The 26,650-nt window shown below is 40.5% G+C and overlaps 1 long non-coding RNA gene across 1 annotated transcript; it reads left to right on the top strand.

Moving 5' to 3' along the window:
* Positions 1 to 457: 457 nt before the first annotated feature.
* On the top strand, positions 458 to 25,352 carry LOC122237610. Its single transcript, XR_006216193.1, has 3 exons — positions 458 to 628; positions 5,980 to 6,057; positions 25,306 to 25,352. It is a non-coding gene; the product is annotated as an uncharacterized LOC122237610 (long non-coding RNA).
* The last annotated feature ends 1,298 nt before the right edge of the window (positions 25,353 to 26,650 follow it).

Below are 26,650 nucleotides of genomic sequence, written 5' to 3'. Positions count from 1 at the left end.
CAAGAATATGGACTTTATTGTTGTGAGTCCATATATGACCTGAACAGGACTGGATCCTTTTTGTAACTGTAAGAACTTTAGGAGGCCAGATGATGTCTGAAATGCTCTGGTGGCTTTGACATATAGAATCACAGACTTTTAGAGCTAGAATGGGTCTTTGCTTATATTTTGTTTATCCCTTCCCCTCATCTAAGAGATGAGGCCTAAAGAGGTTCCTTGATTTGCTGGAAGCTATGCTTCTAGTTAAGGAACACCAGCATTAGAACCCAAGGCTTTGGATGATCAGTCAGCTTAATGGTTTTGCGCTGAGCTACATCTGAAAGATGCCGTGTACCCCATGATCAGTGAAGAATGGTCTGTAGCTTGAACTAACTTGTTCCATTTAAAAGAAAGAGACAACCACAAACAAAACCTTTTTCTTCCTGCAGACAAGTGGGTCCTGTTCATGCAGTTTGGTTTAGGATACTTTGGGTTTGTCCTGGAAGTCAAGTACATCATCCCTCAACAGGAGCAAGACCTCTGGAGACACCAGTGTTTAAGGAAACCTGATGGTCAGATCTATGCAGTCTGGCTGCCAGAGCCTTATTGCCATCGCCAGTTGAGTTCATCTAGTCTTGACATCCATAAAGTAAGTTCTTACTCCATATTTTAAAAGGCAGTACAAGGATTAGTTGAACCAGAATAAATGAACCTAAAATATATAAGGAAAACTGTATATATATATATATTTAAAAAAATATATATAGGAAACATAAGCTAATAAATCAACTAACTAAATATACTCTACATTATAGATATGGTGTAACTTTGAATTCCTCTGTCTTTGGAATTCATGGAAATCAGAGCCAGAACTGGCAAAGAGAGTGTGTCTACATTATGTGTTATAGGATGACCTCTGTTTGTGCCCTGTGGAGCTATGTAGGATTGTTCACCTATGTGTCTCCCAGCATTGGATACCAATTGTAGAGATTTGATGGTTTTCTCAAAGCTCTCAGAGTTCATATTTAAATAAAGATGGCTTCTTTTTATCAATTAATGAAGATGTAATTTATATATAATGAAAGGCATATACTTTAGGGGTAGAGTTTGATGTGTTTCAATAAATGTATGCAATATAACCAAGATGTAGGACTTTTGTTACCCCAGAAAATTCCCTCTAAGCCCCTGTCTGTGTGTCCCCTCCCCAGTCATCTCCCAGCCCCAGGCAACCACTGTCATTCTTCTGTCACTATATATTAGCTCTACTTGTTCTCAAGTTTCATATGAACAGAATCATGCACTAAGTACTCATTTGTGTCAGGTTTCTTTTGCTCAGCATAAAAATAAAAACAAAACACAGTATATTTTATCAAATATTTCTAAGGAGGGTGATTTCACTTAATGTGTCAAACAATATATAGCTCGCCACTTTATCTTGAAAATATCTTGACCAAGGCGGTCTGCTTGGTTCTCTCTAGCAGTCTGAGAGAGTCTGCTACAGCTCTATGGGTTATTTATAAGAGGGAGAAGTTCAGAGGTCAAGGTCAGTGCTGAACTAAAAAAGGTTTCCCCACCAGGAAATGTTCCAGCACTTCCCATATATGATGATTAAACACCCCTGTGGCTACAACTGTCTGAACTTTGAATGCTCCACCATTTCATAGCTACTGGTCACTTTAGAAGCAATTCTTTTTCCTATTTGACTACTTTGATCCACTGGAGCTTACATTATGGGATAAAGCCTGTGCCTGGAACTGCTAGGAGCTAAGAGTGAGTAAGACATAGCCCTTTTCACAGAAAGTCCAGGGTGTGGTGGGAGATGTTCATACACCAGCTCTAATCCCCAAACTGTCTTTTCTCTTCTGTTGTATATTTGGGAAAGTGAGGAGATTTGTGGGTCAATGTTCCTCAGTGACTTGCTTGGCCAGTGTTCCTCCAAGCTATGTATTCTTCAGTGGCTGCCTGGCTCTGGGCCACCATTCAGTCAGCCATGAGTTGTGGCCTGGAGTTCAAGGATATAAATCCACTCATAGCCATTGTGATACCACTGCATGAAAGAAGGCAGCGGATATTATTATGAATATGGGCTAGTCTCCATTCTCCTGATGGACTCCAGAGTCCCGTCTCTGTCACCACCATTCAAAATTATGTGGAAAAGAGAAGGACTTTGCAGTGGAAGATTTTAAAACAGTCTCCTAATTATTACTTTTCCTACATCCAAGGGAATAGTTTCCAAGAAGTTAAATGTGTGTGTGGTCCTCCTATTATGAATTCAAATAGTCTACTGATAAAAGTAGCTTGCTAAGAGGATTTTCCCAAACCATGGGACATTGAAGTTTTGCACTAATTGTATTAAGAGTTTGTTTTGAAATATAAATTTTATATATTTTTTTCCAGAAATACATTTTTCAAGGTGAAGTTTTGGAAATTGTAAAAGGCATATTAAAAAAATTTTTAAGTATGCCACTTTTATTTCTGGGGATTGAAAATTAATATGTCATTGTCAACCAAAATAGGAGAGAGTTACGGGGCATGGCACAGGGCCAGAGTTCCAGTGATCTAAAATTACTTTGATATGATTTTAAGCTTATGGAATAGAAAGAGATTTGGAATTTAGGAATATATAAGGATGTATTAATCTTTTCTCAGAGGTTATATAGCAGATGAGAAGAACTCTAAAAAAACTTCTGGCTCTAATGCAGGGTATTCAGACAAATACCACCTCCAGAAAAGGCATCTGAATGAATAGGTTGGCCAGGAAATTAGGTTGAAAATGAACACTGCTGGAAATGATGAGTTTGGAAAATGAATACGTTTTCCCTGAGATGTGAAATGGAAGAAAAAAGGAGAAAGGAATACGATTTATGGTGATTTTTCGATCTGGTGCTAAACAAAGTGGACTGGTTAGAATGAGTCAGCCCCCAGATAGAGACTGTCATATTGTGATTTACGGCCACGGATCTGAGAGTGTGTAAAGGGTTCTATCTACGTGGATCGTATAGTCTTATTTCATTAGAATTTAGGTCTTTAAAATAAATGGAAGGCGTTTGATAACATTTGTGTAGTAAATTGTGGAGAATTGATTACAAGTGATAAAGTAAAAAGATGTTGGAAACGAACTGGCGAAAAAGATTAAAAAACTATAATTGCATGTGAAACTGAAACTGGTTTATTCAGCTCTGGATCCGGGTCCTATTTTCTTATGGTTTGACAGGCAATTTAAACCACAAAATTAAACAGCAAAGGATATGGCTTTAGAAATAAATGAATTTAAAGAGCTGCAGTTTTTTAAACTCTCCGAAGAAATTCAAACTTCTTATAGCCAACTTTGTTGTTCTAGTGTTCCTTGTATTTAGCAAAACTTTTGTTTGCAGGGGTTTACAGTGAATGACCAATCTGGATTTATGATAAGATTTTTACCACTGAACAACCGCTTTCACGAAATATCAGAAGAAATGATTATGATTAGTTTATTTATTTTGTCAAAGAGTGATCTGGGGAGGGAGAGAGAGAGACAGAGAGAGAAAGAGAGAGAGAAAGAGAGAGAATCCCTGATGCAGGGCTCTAGTTCACGAACTGTGAGATCACGACCTGAGCCTAAATCAAGAGTCTGATGCTTAACCGACTGAGCCGCCCAGGCGCCCCCAGAAGATATTTTTGCCCCAGATCTTTCATCATAAAGTTGTTCAAGTGATTCCCATTTGCAAAACCTACTTGGGGAATTTTCTTTAGCATTAGGATCTTTTATTTGTGTTTTTGATGAGTACTAGCTATTTTTCTTGCCAGCAACCCCTATCCCAAAGGCAAAGAAATTTGGGTTTCTAGGGTTTTTTCTCAATGGTCACCCACAGAAGTTCCTAGATCTAAGGATCAGCAATGCGGTTTTGCCCTAGACCCGAGAGTCAGGAGTGACTTAGTGGATGTGTGACCTATCCACTTGCAAGGGTTCTATGCTTGGAAGGATTCTGCACCTGATTTAAAGTTTTGCTGTCGATGTGTGGAAATTTAATTTTTGAACAAGGGCCCTGCACTTTCATTTACACTGGGTGCCACAAATTATATAGTGAATCTTGCTGATAGTCCATAAGAGCTGACATTTCTTGCATTCTTCCTGCACACCAGGCATTGTTTTCAGTATCTTATACGTATCTGCTCACGTTTATTTATATATTTATTTACTTATACTTGAGGATAGATGACACAGTGTTAGACTAGTTGCAGATCATCTGTGTGTGATACTGTGCTCCCCACAAGCATAGCTCCCATCTGTCACCATGCAGTGCCACTGCAACACCACTGACTTTACTCCCTATGCTCTGCTTTTCATCTTGGTGCCTTGCTCATTTCACAACCAGAAGCCTGCCCCCCACGCCCCCTCTCACCCGTTTTGCCCAGCTTCCCACTGCATGTCCCTCAATCATCAGCTGGTTCTCAGTATCTGTAGATCTGATTCTGCCTTTTGTTTTTCATTCGTTTGTTTTGTTTTTTAGATTTCACATAAAAGTAAAATCATATGGGGCGCCTGGGAGGCTCAGTTGGTTAAGCGTCCACCTTCGGCTCACATCATGATCTCACTGTTGGTGAGTTCTGTGCCGACAGCTCAGAGCCTGGACCCTGCTTCAGATTCTGGGTCTCCCTCTCTCTCTTCCCTGTCCCCACTCTCGCTCTCTCTCTCTCAAAAATAAATAAACCTTTAAAAATGTTAGAAAAAAAAAGTAACATCACAGGTATTCGTCTTTGACTTGCTCGCTAAATATTTATGATAACCTTCTGACTTAGGTGTTATGGTTACCACTTCACAGAGAAGAAAAATTAAACGGGCAAAATTAGTAAGCAATGGTGGAGAGATTCTGGCCCAAATCGCCTGCTTCCAGAATGGCTGCCCCTCCCCGCTAACCCTGCTGCCTCTGTTCCAACTTACTTTCTTTTCTAGTCCTCAAAGGAAACTCTTCCTGCCTGTGGTGTGTTAAAGCAGGCAGCACCCCACAGAACACTGCATAAGGTTTGCTTGTCGAGAACGTGCTGGCAAGTGCAAATACAGGACCTGGAAAAGCTGAGCGTAATTCTTTAATCTCATCTACATGAAGTAGGTGTTATCTTGGGCAGGTTTCTGACGGAATGAAAGGAGGAAGGGAAATGAGGGAAAGAGGTTCCCAAAAAGGGAATATAGACACGCAAGGCCCTGGGCAGCCAGCATGGGAGCAGCAGGGTGGGGCAGAGCCTGGGCAGGTGAGCAGATAAAGGAAAATATGGGGAAAATACAATCCAGGTTGCCTACTTGGCAATCTGATTAAGGCTGATGCTGGAGACAAATGTATAAGGTTTTAAACTGGTTTAGGGGGACTGAGTGAGAACAACGTTTTACTGATTTGCAGGTGGCTGGGTGGATGAGTGCTGGCGTGTGTGGCTGGAGGTGGCTAATGGAGGCCAAATGTTAGGAAATTTGGCAAGATGCCTTCATGCACCGGGGTTAGGCCTGGGATTTATAAGCTAACCGGTTTCAGGCTGCCCCTCAGATCATACCATCTAGGATGTGGCTGGCACCTCGTAGGCCCTCACTAACATGTGAGCAGCGAAGGGATGAATCTAGCAATTGCCCACAGTGCTGGCGTGTTAAGTCAGCCTCAATACTGAACAGCTATTTTTCTGACTGACTGGATCTACCAAGTTATGATTTTTTCATACTTGTCTATCCCAACCCTTGCTGTGGTTGTCGGTGTGCAGAGCAGGGCGGGGGTCTTGAGCACTTGGGTCGGCCAGGGGCTGCTCTCCCAGTGCCCAGCACAGGGCGTGCTCTGTCCTCAGGGCTTAAATCTTCTCTGAATAAATGATTAATTGTTGTTAATGTGGGATAAAAATCAAAGTCTATCTTTTAGGTCTCATGTTCCCTCTTTTCTCTTCTAGGCTAAATGTGGTGACCCAGATCCCTGCATTTTGATAGCCTGATATAACCGGCTCATTACTGATAAACTCAGGTGAAGCCTTCTTTCTTTCTTTCAGTTAGCGACAGTGCTAAAAGCTGGTAAACTGGATGGACAATCGGCTTTGAAGATGAGTCAGCTATGAGGAGGCTCTGAGGTATCTACCTTCCAGATAACGTCCTTTTTGCAATAGTCTTTGGAAGACTATATATATATATATATATATTTTTTTTTTTTTCTTTTAATACCATCAAATGTACAGCCCCAAGAACTGGTAGTTACATGATTATAGTTAGCTATGATATCTATCTGTGCCATGTCTAAAATTTCTATTTTGGGGCTGGCCTCATAAAGTACATCACAGTACTCCGAAGTCTATATTTTTAACAAGCTGTCCTAGATGTGTACTTTGTTTCTGGAGATTTTACAATCTATCACTTCTTCTTTTTTTTTTTTTTTTTTTTGCCAGACCTGTATTTCTGATCAGAGAGGTTAAGGACAGTTGCTTTGTCACCTCTGCTTATTTTCAGGGATATTCTGTCACATTTAGGGTGGCTCACTACTCGTCTCTGGTGAAAAAGTGGTTTTATATTCTGGTTCTGGATCTAAAAGGCACAATACCTAAATATAAGGAAGTAACAAAATATTCTCACATATTATGCAGTTTTGAATCTCAGTTACATAAAAATAAAGGAACCTGCGTGCAGTCTAATTTGTTTCCACATTTTAAAACAACCTGAAAACTCAACAAGTAGACCGTCCACTTGATGTGGGCAGGGATTCTGATCATCTTGTTTATAGCTCACACCTACTGCCTACCACTGTGCCTGGCAGAGATCAGGAACTCAACATTTGTTGACTGGCTTCTCAGCATTCTGAAATTATTTTATTTTATTTTATTTTAATTTTTTAAAATGTCTTTATTTATTGTGAGACAGAGAGGGACAGAGGATGAGCAGGGGAGGGGCAAAGGGAGAGGAGACACAGAATCTGAAGCAGGCTCCAGGCTCTGAGCTGTCAGCACAGAGCCTGATGCGGGGCTTGAACTCACAGACTGTGAGATCATGACCTGAGCCAAAGTTGGACACTTAACTGACTGAGCCACCCAGGCGCCCCAAACATTCTGAAATTATTTTTGTGTGACAGAGCCATTATCTTGATTTTGAATATCATTAAAATTTATTAAATAGTAATAATTAAAAATGGATATATTCATTATTATCCCCTTTTACTTTGTGTACTTGGAGGAGGGATGGATTGGTTCCCTAGATGTTATGTGCAGGGCTGCTGGGTAAAGGCAAGGGTATATACATCATTGAGAGGATGACAATTACTATCTCCAGGGGTGCCTGGGTGGCTCAGTCAGCTAAGCGACCGACTTAGGCTCAGGTCATGATCTCACAGTTCGTGGGTTCCAGCCCCATGTCCGGCTCTGTGCTGACAGCTCAGAGCCTGGAGCCTGCTTCGGATTCTGTGTCTCCTGTTCTCTCTCTGCCCCGCCCCCACTCATGCTCTGTCTCTCTCTCTCTCTCTCTCTCTCTCCCTCAAAAATAAATAATAAACATGAAAAAAATTTTTTTAGAAAAGTTTAAAAAAAGAATTACTATCTCCATTGTTTCCCTATTGAATGTGGGGCCAGTGGAAGGTGTAGGGAGGGGGTGTTTTCAAGAGGAACGTGTAGGATGACAGGGCTCATGGGGCTTGGCTGTGCATGTGACTTGTCTACCATCTAGTTATTTACTGCCTTCTCTGCCTAAGCATCAGGGGAAAGCACATTGTCTGAAAGAACATCTTAGGAATGTTATGCAAACAAAGGATGTGCATCTGGTCCACATGGGGGTGTTCTCTGCTAATTAGTTTGGCAGATGGGAGTGCTTTTGAAAAACAGAATCCTGAATCCTAGGAAATCATTTTCTCTTTCTGCAAGAAAACTCAAGAGGCCGAACCTTTATCTACTTGTTATTTAGTAGTGTAATCCTAGGTGTCTATTAAAGGTTTAAAAGTGATCAGGTGCAAAATATCCATGTGGTGTCAGGGCAACAGGGAGCAAAGCACCCGCAGCAGGTGTCAATTCTAGCAGTGCTGACATCTGCTGTCCCTGTAGGTAGCAAAGACTTTTACAGGCAGTCCTTCACTTCCTCAAGCATGCTAGAAAGGTAGAAATCCTGAAGAGAGACTCCAGATTCAGGGTGAGTTTGAAATTGCATTACAAGCTGCTATTACTAACTCCTGGTTGCCCACAAGCCACAGACTTTGAAATGAAACACATTTTATAAATTGGGCTTTCCCATTATTTCTTTCAGGGAAGCAGCTGTACTGTTTCTTCTAATAAGGCAATAAGCCTGAAAATGCAATGTTAGCCTTCAGGGTATATGATCAGAGAGGCTGGCCCGTGCAGACTGAATGTCTGGGAGCAGTGGGACTTCTCCCCAATCATGCAGCTCCAGAGCTGTGGTAGGGAGGGCACTTTGGCCAATTCTATTGTTATGTGGAGAAAAAGAGACAGGTAGATCAAGTGTGAGGAATGTTGACTTCCAAGAGCAGAACCGGACTGCAGGCAACCATTTTCGAATCGGCAGGAATGTCACACTGAAGTCCTTATTTCTGACCACACAGGGCAAATTCTAGAATGGAATTTTATTTTACTTTATTCATTAATTAATTTTTAAATATCATTTATTGTCAAGTTAACTAACATACAGTGTATACAGTGTGCTCTTGGCTTCGGGAGTAGATTCCTGTGACTCACTGCTTACATACAACACCCAGTGCTCATCCCAATGAGTGCCCTCCTCAATGCCCATCACCTGTTTTACCTTCTCCCCTGGTCCCTCATCAACCCTCAGTTTGTTCTCTGTTTTTAAGAGTCTCTTATGATTTGCTTCCCTCTCCGTTTGAAACTATTTTTTCCCCTTCCCTTCCTCTATGGTCTTCTGTTAAGCTTCTCAAATTCCACATGAGTGAAAACATATGATATCTGTCTTTCTCTGACTGACTTATTTCACTCAGCATAATGCCCTCCAGTTCCATCCATGTTGTTGCAAATGGCACGATTTCATTCTTTCTCATTGCCAAGTAGTATTCCATTGTGTATATAAACCACATAGAGTGGATTGTCCATTGGAGTGGGAAAGGAATTGGAGTGGGAAACGAATTCAGCCCAGGGGTCTTCTCAAAAGAGTCAGTGCAAGGAAGGCGAAATGGTTTCAAGAGGACCTTGACTTTCCCTGGGCTCCTGACTTCCTTCATACTCAAAGCTCATACAGAGGCAGATACTCGGCAGATTACAAGTGACTGCTGGCTCTTCTCATTGGTAACTCAGCAAAGTCTATTCACAGATGACCCAGTATAGGCGATCTTTTGTGACTCTTATTGCCAGGAAGCTTTATGTTTGGCTAATGGGTATGGTAAAAACAATTTGCACAATATGATAAGAATAATAATAATGTTCGCTTAACAGGGCTTACTGCCTGTCAGGTAATGTTCTAAGCGCTTTAAAAAGAGGCTATACTGCTTTTCATACTTACCCTTGCCTTATGAGGAGGGTATTGTCACTTTCATTTTAAATATAAAAAAGGGGAGGCTTAGGGAGGTTAAGTATCTGGTCTAAGATCAAACATCGAGGAAGTGGCAGAGTTGTGGTTCAAACTTAGGTCACTTTCACCTCAGAGCGTGTGCTTATAACCACTGTCTTCTAATTTAAAACTTAAAATGGGGAAGTACTACCTAATATTATACAGTGTTGTGGTTTCAACCCGAGAGAAGTACCCAATGATTCTAATTCTTCCCTCTCTCTTCTCTGCCAAGACCCATTCAGAACCACCGGTGTTACACTTTATAAATTTATAGATGGTTTTCATGTACATTTTCTCATTCACAAATTGGGATGTTTTCCACTTTTCTACCCCTGACAGCTGTCTTATTTCCTTTCAAGACAGTGTATGTTCTAAAATACAATGTATACAGTAAAATACAATTGTAAAAGAGTATAGAATGAGTTTTCTAGATAAAATATTCACCCAGTTAAATCTGAATATCAGGTAAACAACGAATAACTTTTAAACTTATAAGTATGTACCAAATGCTGCATGAGATATATTCATACTCAAATATTATTCTTTATTTTTTAAGATTCAAATATATCCAGGCATGCTGTATTTTTGTTTGCTAAATCTGGGAGCTGTAAATTAAATCAGAGAGACTTGTGTACGAAGAACGAATTCTTTGTGTACAAAGAGTTGGGTTTGTTGTCTCAAGCCATTTCCGCAGTAGCCAAGGGGAAACTCATATGAAATGGGTAAAAGAGAAACCTTGGGGCAACTTGTACTGAGTGCTTGGATCTACTTGCCTGGTATAATTAGGCTTTTCATCAAATCTCGCTCATATCAAACAGTGTTTTCAGTCATTGATATTTTGTGCAGTATGGAAATGGTTAGAAGCTTTACAGGGGTTATGTTAACCTTTATCAATTGTTCAGTGGAAGCTACCAAGGCAAAATCCTCGATGCAAACCTTGTTTTAATATTTTCATGTTTTCACTTTTTATCTGAATGTACCACAGAGCCCTTGAGATCTTCTGGAAAGCGTTCTCCCATAAGCAGGAACATGAATTTGTTCAATGGAGATCAGCATTTCTGCTTTTGAAAGTTGGCACATGGAGAACTAAAGTTGCCCCTTTATCCACTGATCCCCAGTAGTTGACTGGACACAGTAAATTCTCCAGTTACTTTCCTAATCCCTTTCACTTTGATTCAGAAGAGCTACCTCTTTTTTTATGGAAGGGAAGCATTAATGCTTCACTGATGCCCAGTTTTTTGAGCAAAGGAAGCTTCTTTGGTAATTGTATCTTAGGAACTGCAGTGGTGGTATATCTTGATAGGCAGAGGAAATGGGGAGTTTGTTTCCTTGGTAGTGTGACTTTGACTGAAAAAACTACTTGGCTCTGGAAATATACTTGAAGCATATTTTAGCAATATATCTGTTCATTGAGTACTGCATATTTTAAGCAACAAATCAACACATAAAACTGCATTGCAACGATGCTTATAAAAAAGTTGCACATGGTATAGGAGCTAAACATTAGTGGGACTTTGTGAAATGAAAGAAATAAAGTAAAACTTTTATTTTCTGACAGCATTTATAGGTTTTTAAGGCCCTAATTGCCTTTGCTTTCTCAATTGCCTTCTCTATGATTGATGATGTGTCCCAGATTTGGTTACTTTTCCTCCACATGTTAATTTCAGGTGTTTTTCACTGGGTGACTATGGATTGATAATATCCAGGAAAGTAAAAACACACAGGAGAATTTTAATATGTAATGAAAAGGAATTCCATTGTAAGTGATCTGAGAGCTCAGTTCCTTTACCCACTCTTCTGTTTTATTTAACAACTCCCAGTCTATTAAGACTTTCCTTCACTCAACGATTTCACGTTAATCATCTTTTGTTTTATAGCCTTTTATTTTCCTGTTGGAATCAATATCCCATCAACTTCACCGACCATCTACTCTGTGATCTATGAGATGGCACTGCTACAGGGCTGAATTTCTACCAGAGCAATTTGCTTTAAATGTTACCAGCATTTTATCCCAAACATTTCTTCCAGTTTATTCTCATAATTTTACTATTTCTCGCAAAGTTGCTTCCCTGCTTTTAAAGAACAAGGAGTGACAAGTAAAATGTAAAATGCCTAGCTATAGGCTATAGAAGTCGAGCTTGAAAACACCAAAGTTAAGTGCATGAAATTATGGAGGTTAACGGGAAAAGGTTGGCTCTGTTTTCACACTGTGGGGTTTGTGTAACATAAACCTGATGAATTCATTTCTACCTTGCTGGCAAACCTGGATCATTTCGGCGAGACCATATTTTAAAGCAGTTTTGCATCCTGCTGGTGTATTTAGGTTGCCTGGATTCAAGCAAAATCAATCAGTTTTGGCCTCCTGTAGATGCATTTTCCTGATAATCTTGGACTCCTTTTCTTCTCTATGCTTGCCTTCATTTGGATGGTGACAGCTGTTCTTCAGATCATTAGTATAAATCCAAGTTGCCCACCCCAGAGGGCTCTGTGTTCTTTGTAAAGATTAAATTAGAAATTAGGGGCATCTGGGTGGCTCAGTCAGTTGAGTGGCTGACTTCAGCTCAGGTCATCATCTCGCAGTCCATGATTTCAAGCCCCAAGTCGGGCTGAGTGCTGACAGCTCGGGGCCTGGAGCCTGCTTCGGATTCTGTGTCTCTCCCTCTCTCTGCCCCTCCCATGCTCATGCTCTGTCTCTCTCTGTCTCAAAAATAAAAATAAAAACATTTAAAAAAATTAAAAAAAAAAAGAAATTAGGGGCATCGGGGTGGCTCGGTCAGTTGAGTGGCTGACTTCGGCTCGGGTCAGGATCTCGGGGTTCAAAGGCTCATGGGTTTGAGCCCCGCATCGGGTTTGGTGCTGACAACTCGGAGCCTGGGGCCTGCTTTGGGTTCTGTGTCTCCCTCTTTCTCTTCCCCCACCCCCCCTGCTCATGCTCTGTCTCTGTCTCTCTCTCAAAAATAAATGTTAAAAAAAAAAAAAAGAAATTAAAAGTGCATTATCCGCCTCTAAAAATACATTATCCAGATTGTGATGCTGGCATTTTTAATAAAATGAATGATTAAGTCACCTTACTTAATCTTATCACCAAATGTAATTGCTTATCACTGAGAGGTGGGCAATGAATTCTTTCTTTTTTTAAAATTTTAATTCCAGTATAGTTAACGGTGTTATATTAGTTTCAGGTGTACAATATAGCGATTCAACAATTCCATACATCACCTGCTGCCCGTCAACCACAAGTGCACTCCTGAATCCCCATCATCTATTTAACCCTTCCTCCACCTACCTCCCCTCTGGTAACCATCCGTTTGTTGTCTATAGTTAAGAGTCTGTTTCTTGGTTTGTCTCTCTCTTGGCAATGAATTATTTCCTTTTTTTTTTTTTATAGTTTATTTATTTTTGAAAAAGAGAGAGACAGAGTGTGAGTGGGGGAGGGGAGAGAGAGAGGGAGACACAGAATCAGAAGCAGGCTCCGGGTTCTGAACTGTCAGCACAGAGTCTGATGCGGGGCTCAAACCCATGAACCATGGGATCGTGACCTGAGCCAAAGTTGGCTGATAAAATGACTGAGACACGGCGGACACCCCGGCAATGAATTATTTCTTGATGTCTATTAGGACATTTTATCTCACAAAAGGATTGTAACGGTAATGATCACATCTTTTACCTTTCAATTATTGTTATATTCATTTTAAAAGATACCACAGTTGATTCTTGAACAACATGGGTTTGAACTGCACTTACGTAGACTCCTTTTTCAGGAAACATAGTATAAGACTGTAAAGGTATTTTCTCTTCCTTAGGATTTTCTTAATAACATTTTCTTTTCTCCAGCTTTATTGTAAGAATACAGTATATAATACATATAATATGTACAATATGTGTTAAGTGACTGTTTATGTTATCGGTAAGTTTCCGCTCATAGTAGGCCGTTAGTAGTTACGTTCTGAGGAGACAAAAGTGACACTCAGAGTTTTGACTGCACAGGTATCAGCACCCCTAACGCCTGCATTGTTGAAAAATCAAAGCTGGGGCGCCTGGGTGGCTCAGTCGGTTAAGCGTCCAACTTCAGCTCAGGTCACCATCTCATGTTCCGTGAGTTCCAGCCCTGAGTCGGGCTCTGGGCTGATGGCTCAGAGCCCGGAACCTGCTTCTGATTCTGTGTCTCCCTCTCTCTCTGCCCCTCCCCCGTTCATGCTCTGTCTCTCTCTGTCTCAAAAATAAATAAATGTTAAAAAAAATAAAAAGAGTTTAAAAAAAAAAAAGAAAAATCAAAGCTATTCTTAAATTTTCTTTTAATGTTTATTTATTTTTGAGACAGAGAGAGAGAGACAGAGTGAGAGTGGGGGAGGGGCAGAGACAGAGAAGGAGACACAGAATCTGAAGCTGGCCCAAGGCTCTGAGCTGTCTGCACAGAGCCTGACACGGGGCTCGAACCCACAAACTGCGAGATCATGACCTGAAGTCAGGTGCTTAACCAACTGAACCACCCAGGTGCCCCTCAAACCTATTCTTAAATGGAAACATTTTCTTTCAACATGGGAGGGGGGCTGATTCTTAGTGTCCACATGAAGCAAATATATTTTAATTTGTTCCAAAATGTTTTTTTTTTTTTTTTTGCACTGTGTTTTGTTTTGCATTGTTTGTGTATAATTAAACAGTGGAAAAACAAACTCAGTATGTGTATCATTCACTTTGTTGTTGAATTGCTTAGATGTGGTTCTGTCAGGGAATGTTGCAGGCCTGATTCCAACAAGAATAACCCCTGCCCTTATATCCACTCAGGGCTGCTTGAGGAAAATGTGAAAATGCTTTAAAAACAAAATTAGTACCCAACATCAGTATTATTTGAAAGACTGTGAGAACACGAGAATTAAGACAGAGTACATGGTAACATATGCAATGTCCAGTTATGTTGTTGAAAACTGAAAAGCGATGTCAATCCTTTCACTTGTGTCTTCTAACTTCAAGCAACTATGAATTCTAATGTCTCCCTCTCCCTAATATTACTGTCTGTAACTTTTTGCATTCAGTCATTTGAATAGAAAAATCCCATTTGTAGTTGCTATTACCTTCTTACCTCCAGAATTTTGAAATCATCTGTTACAGCTTGTTGTGTCTGGTGGTCACAAGCGGGTGTTGCTTAAAGTCCTAGATACCAAGTTTTTTCTGGGAGCATCTGAGCACTCTGAGTGACTGGCGTGACTATAGTGGGAGCTAATCCCCTTTCCTGGAAAGACTGCTTCATAAGAGGGCTTCATTTTTTCTTACAGCATTGTATGTAGGGCCCCTGCCACACTGATTCAGTTGTGACCTTGCACCGAGCTGTGTCCTCCTAGATTCATGCTGAGAATGGCTACCATCTACAAATGAATCATTTTGCTGAGGGTTTTGTCCCTCACTGATAAAGGATGGAGAAAGTTAGAGCTATTTATTAGGTGGCAATTACTCAAAGGCAGTGTCATGCATTTATAGGGAAACTCTTGTAAATCTAAAGAAAAGTGATTTACTCACAGTGGGAATAGATTTAACACAGATTAGAAACATATTTTCCTCCTTTTCTGCCTTATCGTTTGTATTTTATAAGAGGTTAAGGCCAGCTCTGAAGTATTGCTAGTGAGTGTTTTATTTTTACCGGCAAAAAGGACTTTTAGCCGTGTAATGAAATTCCACCATTTACTAATGATGTCTGCCTTTGAAGTATAACTCTTTCACCGAAGGCACAAATCATGTTATGGACGTGATGTTGTGCCATATAAATGTGAGTTTTTGACATGCTAATTTATAATGACTGGCAGATGAGACGACCGTAGGGGAAAGCTAAGACTAGCACGTGGACAACTAAACTGTGCAAGGGTGATGGATTCAAAGAGCACTTTTCAGAAAGAATTATTTACTTATTTATCAAGTAACCTCCATGCCCAACGCGAGGCTTCAACTCACGACCCCAAGATCAAGTGTCGCCTGCTCTATCGACTGAGCCAGCAGGGCGCCCCTGGAAAGAATTATTTTTAAAACATGTATTCAAATGTGATTAAGTAGACCATCACTACTCTCCAGGATTTACGGGTGCAGAATTCCAGGACTGCCAGAAAAATGAATTCAAGGATCAGGTGATTTGGAGTTTGGACTGAACCTGATTCCACTGTGAATCCAGCAAGAAGGGGCAGAGCATTCCAGGAAACGGATGTCGGCAGCCTGCCAGGTATCGGTTGGACGGTGTGATGGCCCGTGTCCCGAGATGGTCCCCAACATTCCTCCTTCCTTTGGATGTGCTTGCTACTCTTCACATCAGAAGGCAGAATGTATTTCCCCCCTCCACTTCAAGCCAAGCTGGCCTTGCGAAAGCTTTGACCCACAGCATGCTTGCTCTTGAAATTCTCACTCTTGGAAACCACTTGCCATATTGTGAGAAGCCCAAGCTGTATGGAGAGGCCATTTGGAAGAAAATAAAATGCTCTGGGGTAGATGCCCCAGAAGAGCCGACAGTCGGTAGCCCGTACCAACGCCACCCATACGAATGAGCCGTTTTGAATATTCCAGCCCTGAGCCCCAGATCAAGGGGGCTCCCAGCTGTTATCACATGGAATGGAAAAACCGCTCAGCTGAACTCAACAACCTACAGAATCGTGAAGGGTGCTGCAGCATTGCTTCTACCCAAAGGGCACCTTCCATTTTCAGAAGGGCTGCTGTAGGTGGGGCATGGCCCTGAGTGTTAGAGTGAATCCCATTAAAGGTTATGTGATCAGATAAGGATTCTGTATATCTGCAGTTGACCTGCCTGCAGAGAACTTCTGCCTCCACAGTCTTAACACTGTAGTAAAGTAGATTTTTGCATTTTAATGGGTGATTAGAGTGAGTTGGCCTGATGATAATTCATGGGAGATACAGTGCCGGGAAAGCCCTCGAGGGTAAGGTTATAGGGTTAGAGTTTTGCTTGGCAAGAGGCACCTCCCCAGTTCTTGGAAGATGATTTTGGTTGTGACAGTGACAGTGGGCGAAATGCTGACTTTTATCTGAAAAAGCTTCATGGGATTTTGTCACAGACTTCTAAAGGAACCTTGATCATTAAGCAGGAATACAGTGCTTTTATGTTCGAATCCACATGGCAGAGAAATGCAAGCTTTGTTCAAGAGCTATTTACACATTTACGCGTTCTATTAGTTTTATGTTTTCCAAGTTTATGTTGTTTTAACTCTTCTGCCATTATGTTTTGGCTTTTTTCCACCCCCCACCCCCCACCCATGATTAAATCAAGCCTCCTGTGTTTAGATGTATATCTGTGGTTTTTCAAATGTTTAATTCCTCCCATAACTTTATTAGTTTTTGTTGTTTCTTATTAAAGATTATCTAAAAACATCATGAAGTTTATTTTATCCATGAAGTGGTCTGATTTTTTTTTTTTCCCTGAGAATGAAGGTCATGACAAAGCCACCAGAGTATACAATCCATGTAAAGGAAGGAGAGAAGTTTTAAAAACTTTTAATTTGAAAATTTTCAAACCTACAGCAATGTGAGGAGAATAAGAATAGTCAATAGGACAGCAGTATACCCTTTACCCAGATTTACCTGTTTTATTAATTTTGTTCCATGTGCTTTCTGTCTTCCCCCCCTTCTCTGTGTGTAGGTGGGCCTTTTAAAGAGTTCTTTTTTGTGTGGGCTATACCATTTGAGAGTAAACTGCATGCATCATGGCCCTGAAATCTTCAGTGTGTACTTCTAAAGAATAAGGATATTCTTTTAAATACAGTACAGTTATCAACTTTACTATATTTAATAGTGCTACAATAATTTTATCTAATCTGCTATTCATATTCCAACTTTGTCAGTTGACCCAGTAATGTCCTTCATAGCCCTCTTCCCCCTGCAGTACAGGATCCCATTTAAGAACAGATTGTCGGAGGCGCCTGGGTGGCTCAGTTGGTTAAGCGTCCGACTTCAGCTCAGGTCACGATCTAGCAGTCCGTGAGTTTGAGCCCCGCGTCGGGCTCTGGGCTGATGGCTCAGAGCCTGGAGCCTGCTTCCGATTCTGCATCTCCCTCTCTCTCTGCCCCTCCCCTGTTCATGCTCTGTCTCTCTCTGTCTCAAAAATAAACGTTAAAAAAATTAAAAAAAAAAAAAAAAAAAAAGAACAGATTGTCATGTCTCTTTAGTCTCCTTTAAGCTGGGAGGAACATTTCCACAGCCTGTTTTTGCCTCTTATGACATTGACGTTTTGAAGAATATAGTCCTTTTTTAAAAAAGAGAATGTTTCTCATTTTGGGTTTGTTTGATGGCTCCTCGTGGTTCCATTCAGGTTATGAATTCCAGGCCAGAGGTGATGTGTGCCCTTCTCCAGAGGCACAGGATATCCATCTGACCCTTGATATTGATAATTTTGATAACCTGGTCAAGGCATTCTTTTGTTTATCCCCATACTGCCCCCACCCCGCCCCAATGTGGAACTAATAAGCTATCTGGGGAGACCAAGAAAATATTCTATTGCTCATGAAACTTTCCCCCGAGATTTAGCATCTACCGGTGATGTATGCCTGAGCTAAAGCTTAATACGATGGCTGTGAAATTATGATTTTCTATGTTCACCACTTCCTCCACATTTACCAATCAACACTCAGCGTTCTACTATAAGCAAGAGCACTGTTTCCTCCCCACTGACTTATTTTTTTATTATTTGTTTGGACTCATTAACTCTGTGTTTTCAATGGTCTATAATTCATTACTGTCCTTGATTATTTTAGTGTGTAAATGTTCCCAGATTGGGCCTGCTGGAGCTGCTTCCTGTGTCCTTGTGATGGCCCTATCATTTTTTAAAAGCACTTTCTTACTTTCCTGCATAATAAGATGCTCTGGGCTCATCTTGTATCCACTCCACTCTAGCTCTGAAATCACCCATTTCTTTAAGGAGCCTTGGTTTCTTTCAGTGGGGAATGGTGTAAGAGATAAAAAAGACATAAGCACTAGGTATGTTAAGAGGGTAATTTTTGGTGGGATAAAACTGGATTTATTTATTTTTATTATTATTTATTTTTTAAGTTTATTTATTTTGAGAGAGAGAGGGAGAGACAGAGAGAGACAGAGACTCAGCACAGAGCCCCTTGCAGGGCTCGAACTCATGAACCATGAGATCATGACCTGAGCTGAAATCAAGAGTTGGACGCTTAACCGACTGAGCCACCCAGGCGCCACTATAAGGCCTTTTACTCCAAATTTTAGTTAAGAGCTATGGCCAAAATGATGTTTATCTACATTTACAAAAGACACATAACTAATTTTCGGCGTTACACCAAGAGTATCCATAAATTGAGGTGACCGTATCCTAATGAGGTACATATTTGAAGACATTGTCTAGATAATTAACCCCCCAAATCTGCTCTTGAGGATGAGGTTTTATTTTTTTTCCCGTACAGTCTCTTATTACTATCACTTGCAGTGAAAAATGTGATATAATTAATAAATTTGCTGTGTTCTAAGAACACAAACTATATTACCGAGCGCTAATGAGATTTTGACTGCATTCTTTATTGAAATTTGAGAAATACTGAGGAGTTTGCTAACCTAGTATAATGGAGGTTTGAGAGAAAGTCTCAGTTATAGAGAATGGAGATGCTACATTTTCTTTGAACAGAAGAGTATATGATGTTTGATTCCATTACATACTCTGTGGCGGACGGATGGCCGAGATCATTCCAGAATCCTGGCAGGCAGGCTTTCTCACTGGGCAACCCCCTCCACACCCCTTACCTTGCTCTTATGGCTGCTCTCACTAATTTTGCAAGCCTGAAAATTGGATTGCTATGCCTGTTGCCCACACTGTGTTATGAGGCTCCATAGAGAGTCCCAAGTTTATATTTTGAGTTTTCCTGGGTAAGTTGTCCAGAGTATTCACTTATGTGTGAAATAGATTTGGTCCCAAACCATTTGAACTCAGGAGAATTAACTGTAATTGGTTCTGGGAGATAAAATATGTTTCCCAGGAGTGGGTGATTTTGAAAGGGTAGTTTTTCTTCTGGGCCAGATAGACATGAATCATCAAATAGGAGTACAGTGTGGTATCTTTGTTTCTGACCATAGAATCCAGATGTAAGCTCTAACTAGTGGGTCCAGGTTTCTGGTCAGTCTCACTGGGTTAATCATAATCACTAACATTTGGCTGGAGCTTTAATGTTTTCACAGTACCTTCATGTGCATTTATCACATTAGATGGTGTCTCTGGTAGTGAATGATTTGTGTCTTCACTTACTGACCTCCACACCCTGCTTTGGGGTTTTGTCTCTTTCTAGGAATTTCTTCATGAAGTTGATTTAGTTACTCAAATCTGTTTTAGAATAATACAAAAATGAGTAAATAGACCCTTGGCCTTTCCTTCTCTAGAAGATCCAAGTTCCCTGTTTCTGGTTATAGAAGATAAACCTTGACTGGTATTGGGAGGTGTTTTTCCTTTAACCTCACTGTCTAACTCTTTTCTGTGGCATTAAAATGAAGGAAAATATTATCATCTTGATTAAGCTTCATATATATATATATATATATCAGATATATATATATTGCTTCATATATATATATATAATAGAAGAGGTTCATATATATATATATATATTTATATATAAAACAGAAGAGGTTAAATGACATATATGAGGTCAGTTTTCAAGAATGAGCAATTAAAACTGTGGGTTCAGCTCACTCTTTCAAATTGCTGGTAAGAATTTCTTTGAAGGCCTTGTAATCCATAGATGTTCCCAAAAGGGCTGAATTTAGATGTTGGCCTATATTTCTGTAGGTGGCTAAAATGGTCAGAATTGGAAGGAATCATAGTAATCAAATCTATTTTTAGAAGTACATTAGCATGTGGTTTTGCAAACTCACATTTCATTCCTATAAAAACCAGTGAGTGCTGTCATAAAAATACTGTCAAGATTTACTGCTTCTTCATGAGACCCAGGACTAAGCCAGAGGGACACCATATACCCCAAACCTACTCATAGCTGTTGCCTCTGAAACTCTACTCTGTAATTTGGTAAGTGTTTTAAAAAATTCAACTAAATGGCTACCACATGGTGGAAAATTAGCAATCTGGGACTGAAACTTTTGTGTGGTATTAAATCCACATATGGAAAAAATTAAATATCATCCTCAATGCCCTCCATGTGTTCAGAAGTATTAAAAGAAATGCTTATAAAGTGTGACATTATTTAACTTTTATAAGGTTTGTCACATCTAGTAAAACTTATTATTCTTCTTTTGAATAGCTTCATACAGGTGCCTTCTGAGCTCATATCAATCTGAATGTCCTATAATATACATATAATTTGTGGCTGAATATAGCACGAGGCAATCAAGAGTAGAACTTAATATAGCACAGAATGCAGTTCCTGGCAGTAGGCAATGCTGTGGTAGGTTGGTCCCTGATCTTTTCTATGGAAAGGATTTTATAAAACGTAGAGGGTGAAGTGTGTACCATAAATTGTTTTAATAAAATTTGGCTCTGGAAAGTAATTGACTCGAAGTATCTTCTATTTCCCTAGATTTAAAGGGTAGTTCCAGGTGCCCTTCATGGTCTGCATGTACAAATGTGCCGAAGCTGCTTAATGAATAATGCCATAATCACATTGATACCACTGATAATAAGGGCTCTTGAGGAAATTTGTCACCTTAACTTGGTTTACTCTGGTGCAAGAAGATATTTCCTTAGTTGTTCCATTTGCTAGAGACTGACTAGTACTGACTAGTGGCTATTTAGAACCCAGGTGTTGCCAGGAACCTTTAGTTCTGTTTCAACAGGTGTGGTTTACAGCCCATCAATGTCAGAACCCCCTGGAGGATTCGTTAAGCACAGGCCATCTGGGTTTCATTCTAGACCTACTGCATCTGCCTGCATATCAAACTCGCCAGGTGATTCTCATTCGCTGCAAAGTGTGAGGCTCTCTGACAGTACGAAGCTCTTTGGTTCTATAGAGAAAACCAAGGCTGAGAAGCTTAGCAAATGTCCCAACTATATTCACTAGTATGCGCAGTGCCTAACGATGCACTCTTATCCAGCCATCCCTGGGGGTTTCAAATGTACAAATGATAATCTACATAGAATTGGTTCTTGGGATAAGGTGGCTGGTTAAGGCATATTGACTAACCTACTGTAATGGCAGCCCGTGTTAGAATGAGGCACCTCGGTGCATTCAGAATTTCAGCCTGGTGGAACTATTTTTGCTGAGACTCGAGACCCAGAGGTCTCAAACTCTCCATGCAATTTATGCAGGAAGTTTACATTCCCTACCTCTAGATCCCAGTTCTGGAGAGTTTTTTTATTTTGTTCCTTTTTTAACTGTAGGCCAAAAGAGTTTAACCTGCTCATATTTGTAATAGATCAAACTCCCAGACAATTTAAAAGATGTACTTCATTTCATACAGAACATAGCCAAATTTATCAAACCAAATTCTTCTCTGTAAAAAACATGGCTGAAGTCCGTTTTTTTTTTTTAACGTTTTTATTTATTTTTGAGACAGAGAGAGACAGAGCATGAATGGGGGAGGGGCAGAGAGAGAGGGAGACACAGAATCGGAAGCAGGCTCCAGGCTCTGAGCCATCAGCCCAGAGCCCGATGCAGGGCTCAAACTCACCGACCGTGAGATCATGACCTGAGCTGAAGTCGGGCGCTAACTGACTGAGCCACCCAGGAGCCCTGGCTGAAGTCCATTTTAATTGCTTCATACTGTGAGAAAAAGTCTGCTGGGTGACTGCTGTGGGTTCCGGTTAAAGGATCTTGCATCGTAAGAAAGACCTGGGCTAGATTTGCGCCTCAGACAGCCAGAAAGAGTCCGTGAAGATGCCTAAAGAAAAACAAATGAGGCATTTTCTAGGAGACTGTCGTTTCTCAGGTAGGATTACTCCTACCACCCCGTATTGCCGCGGATCTCAGCCGTAATGTCATTGTGGCTTCTGTTACAGTATCTTTGGCTCTCTGGGTCTAGTTTTTCCCATGGTGCAGCAAGCTGCTTGAGGCAGCTGGCCCACGATCAAGTGCTCCAAGAGCTGCTAAAAATGTTACTACCTGTAAATGCCAATGTTTTTCAAATAAGTGTTTTTTCCTTTAGTTCCACATTTTGTGCTGTATTTTAATGTCACTCGGGAACTAGTATAACAGTGTCAGATCAGGGCAGTACTGCGGTCACTCATTCTATATTTTTATAGGCCAGTGGCAAGAGCCCATGAACAGTGTAGTTTTGTCCCATAAGTGCCTTGTTTTTTGTTGCTATCCAGAATATTCCTTTGTCTTGGGTCATCTGTGGGGGAGTGACTGTTAACTTCTCATGTCTAACTGCCTTAGAAGTTCCCAAAGAATCACCAGAATCAGCGGGCAATCTTTTTCTTCCTAAAAATGGTTCAGTCTGAGTTTTACAGTGCAAAAATTTTGCTCATCATTTTTTGCCACTATTTTTTTTTTTTTTTGCCACTATTGACAAAAAAGGAGCATTTACCTACCAGTAGCCAAGAGTCAACAATTTTCAAAGAGATTAGTAAAATGCACGATTCTTTTGTTTATTTATATTTCTGGTGGAGTGTACAGATGGAGAACTCTTGGATTTTGGAATCAAGTGCATTTTCTAATGAAATATATGGTTCCATTTGCCAGGGACAGGAGATGCCGCTATCTAGTTTTGAATGCTACAGTTGGTCCTTGATTGCTTTGAGTCTATGAAGGGGAGATTATGGGTGGTTGGTCCAGTTGGAATGTGCTGTGACTTCTTTCCCGGCAGCAGGAATCTGGCGTGATTGGGGTTTGGCTTCCACTTGCCAGGGCAGTATGAGTGTGGAGCAGAGGGGGGCTGTTGTAGTAAATGAAGCTTCACCCCATGGTAGGGTTGCCTTCTGCCTGGCGTAGGGCCCCACAGAAAGTCTTCCTGCCATCTGGCTCTGGTGAAGAGGGGTGTGCTTCTGATGCCTGAAAAGCTTACTCCGTCGTCGAGATGAGATCTGCGTGAGCCATTGGCCGTTTGTGACACTTGAATGGGAAGGAAGTCAGAAAACAGACGTCTCCTCCAACCAGTTTGGACAATACCAATCAGGAGAATAATAAAACATTTCAGAAATTATCTGATAAGATTAGGATTGATCATTTACTGCTTAATGAATATAGTCAAAGTTATTTGAGACGTAAAATGTATCTACCTCCATGCACATATTTATGCATATAAATACATGCTATACATACATATTTTTTAAATGTTTTATTTATTTTTGAGACAGAGAGAGACAGAGCATGAACGGGGGAGGGTCAGAGAGAGAGGGAGACACAGAATCGGAAGCAGGCTCCAGGCTCTGAGCTGTCAGCACAGAGCCTGATGCGGGGCTCGAACTCACGGACCAAGAGATCATGACCTGAGCTGAAGTCGGACGCTTAACCGACTGAGCCACCCAGGCGCCCCCATATATATTATTTGAACTTAAAAGGCATACACATATATTTGCCAATCTTTTGATGTAGGTCCAAGGCCTTTCTGTAATGTTTGATTGGCTGGTCGGAATCCTGATGGTCTTTATTGCATTTAGGATGGTCTCATCCCTATTTAGCCATTCCAAAACAGTCACCTCAATTTTTAATAGAAACAATAATTCTCTTTTTGCATTTCTTGTCCTGATCTATTTCAACAGGTACTGTAGGTACCTGCAGCTAGCACAAAGTGTTTGGGTACAAACTCAAGTGACTCATGGTAACTCCAAAATATCTGGGATGGGGGAAGGGAACAGGCATGCCAGAGACTTCTGTAACCAGAAGCTGGCATTGCTCAGCACGTTTTGCAGAGGAAATGGCAAACATTGGTTAATCAAGGGAGTTGGATTAAAGGAAAGTCAGTCAAAAGAGGTTCTGTTGTGTTTAAGAGGAGGAAGCTGGTATCTATCACCTGTCTTGGTGATGGATCCACAACTTGGAATCTATGTGGTGAGCTAAGGAGGGGGAGTGCAAGTCTGTACACTGTCATTTGTGGCTTTTCTGTGACTTACATCCCTTCTAGGGACTTTCTTAGGGATACAAAGAAATGATTCTAATGATAACTTACTTAGGACTCTAGGCCCTGAGTGTGTACAGGCTATTGCAACTTCTCTGACAGACATAAACTTGGGCAGGTAGGAGAGCACTAGGGTGTGGACTGGGTCAAGCTATCATTCTTGGATGTTATCTGTCTGGTCCAAATCTTACCGAGAGAGTAGACTATAATATACCATTGCCTTTCCGTATATGAAAAAAATTGAGACTTGACAGCCGCATTAGAAGAAAAAGATATTAGTTGAAGAGAGAACTGGAGAACAACATCTGGTTTTGGTAAAGTCCAGCCTTTGTGCCCAATTTTACGGCTAAGCTGACTGATGTACCACAAGGTCATGACTTGTCTAGGGTCAGCTCGTCGGTCAATAGCTCAGTTGCTATATGATCCCCAAACTCTCGTAACTTTCAGCACTATATTTTAACTATGAAGTCACGTGGCCTGCTACAGACTATGCCACAAAATGTCCCAGATGTGCACTGAGAGAAATCCTTCCATGACCCAGCTAACATCAAGTCCCCTTAGGACTTTGTGATTATTAAATGTTCTTGGATACCTCTCCTAGAGTGTAAGCGCATTAACCCAAATGTTATGAGGATTTCCCCACATGACAGTGTTATAAGATTTTCTGATGAGGTCACTTCCTAGGAAGGCAGGGATTTAAAAGCTGCCACTATAGGCAATGAAGCAAAGGAACATGTGGCTTTGCTTGCAGTCTGACATTTTGAGCAATGGAGAATTTATATGGATAAGATTTTTAATACAGCTGATGTGGCTTTTTTGTTTGTTTATAGGCTTCGGTTTCACCTTGAAAACATCCTCTCTGAACATCAGAAGTGCACTTTATCCCTGAACGGTATATTAACTTCTAACATTTCTGACTTCTAGTCATGAGAATTTCAAAACCAATTGCATATAGCAGTGAGGCTTTTCACTTTTAATGGTGCATTTGGGAGGCCAGTTTTTTCCTATTTTCTATGCTATCTTCATTCATCCCATTAACTACTATCAGCTCTGATAGAAACCATCCCTTCTTCTTAAAAAAATGAATGATGTACTAAGTTCCTTCTTGCCTCTTAAAGAAAGTGTTCAGATCACTCCGGTAAACCGTACTGGGGAAGAATGTGTTGACTGCTGGTGTATATTTCCCCCAAACTATGAGTCAGTCTTTTATTTCCATTGAGGTTGGCCAATGGCTTTTAGCTTGGGTCCCAGTAGTGAGACTTAATATAGGGCATTTCTGAAGAAATGTCATGGAACTTTTATGGATATTCTATTGTTATTTTAAAAAACACCTACTTTCTTAAATTTTTCAACAAAGTTTATGACTTTACTGAGATTTAAAAAAAAAATGTATTCACTCCCCCAAAACCTCCAACTCTGTTTGTGATCATCTGAAACAAAGTTGACTGAGTTTATTTAACAAAGGGCTGCCTAAACCAAATTCTGCCCTACTTTTCTTTGGTCTTTCACATATATTTACTAAATCTGTGTGATTTGGTATTTCGTTTCTACAGAACACACTGCCAGTCTTGCCACTCCATCAGCAACAGCGGCAGGCCACCTGGCACATAGAGACAAGGAACACAGCGGGAGAAATGCAGGACGCCAGGTGGTGGGACAGAATGGGCTGCCCAACACGAAACCTCAGAACTAAGGGCTCAACCACATTCTTACTTGTGTGCTTGCCTTTTCCCAAAATGGTTCTGGGAAAAGTCAGGATGTCACAAATAGCCTCCATTTCCATATCTAACACAGGATTAGTGATGGAGCCAAGTGTGTTTGAGGTAACTTCCTCTGTCACTGCTTTATTCTGAGGCTTTAGAAGACCACTCCAGTCTCAATTTCTGTCTTGTTCTATGGGCTACATTTTGGAAAAATATGACATAAGTTGACATGACAGAAGCCAAAAAGAAATTTTTCATAGACATAGTATAAGAGGGGATTACACCCATTTTAATAAGAAAGACATTTACTCCTTCCTCCCTCCCTCCCATCCTTCATTCTTTCTTTAATACTGAGTATCTATTATGTATAAGACCTAAAATACAGTGGGAAACAAGACATCAAATATCTTATTTTATGTCATATGGCATGAATCTTTAAAGAGTGTATATAAATTACACAGAGCAACACTGT

The sequence above is a fragment of the Panthera tigris genome, chromosome B1 (assembly GCF_018350195.1).
Source record: "Panthera tigris isolate Pti1 chromosome B1, P.tigris_Pti1_mat1.1, whole genome shotgun sequence".
NCBI classification, from domain to species: domain Eukaryota; kingdom Metazoa; phylum Chordata; class Mammalia; order Carnivora; family Felidae; genus Panthera; species Panthera tigris.
Note: the sequence above shows the minus strand (reverse complement) of the source record. Positions and strands in the feature narration are given on the sequence as shown.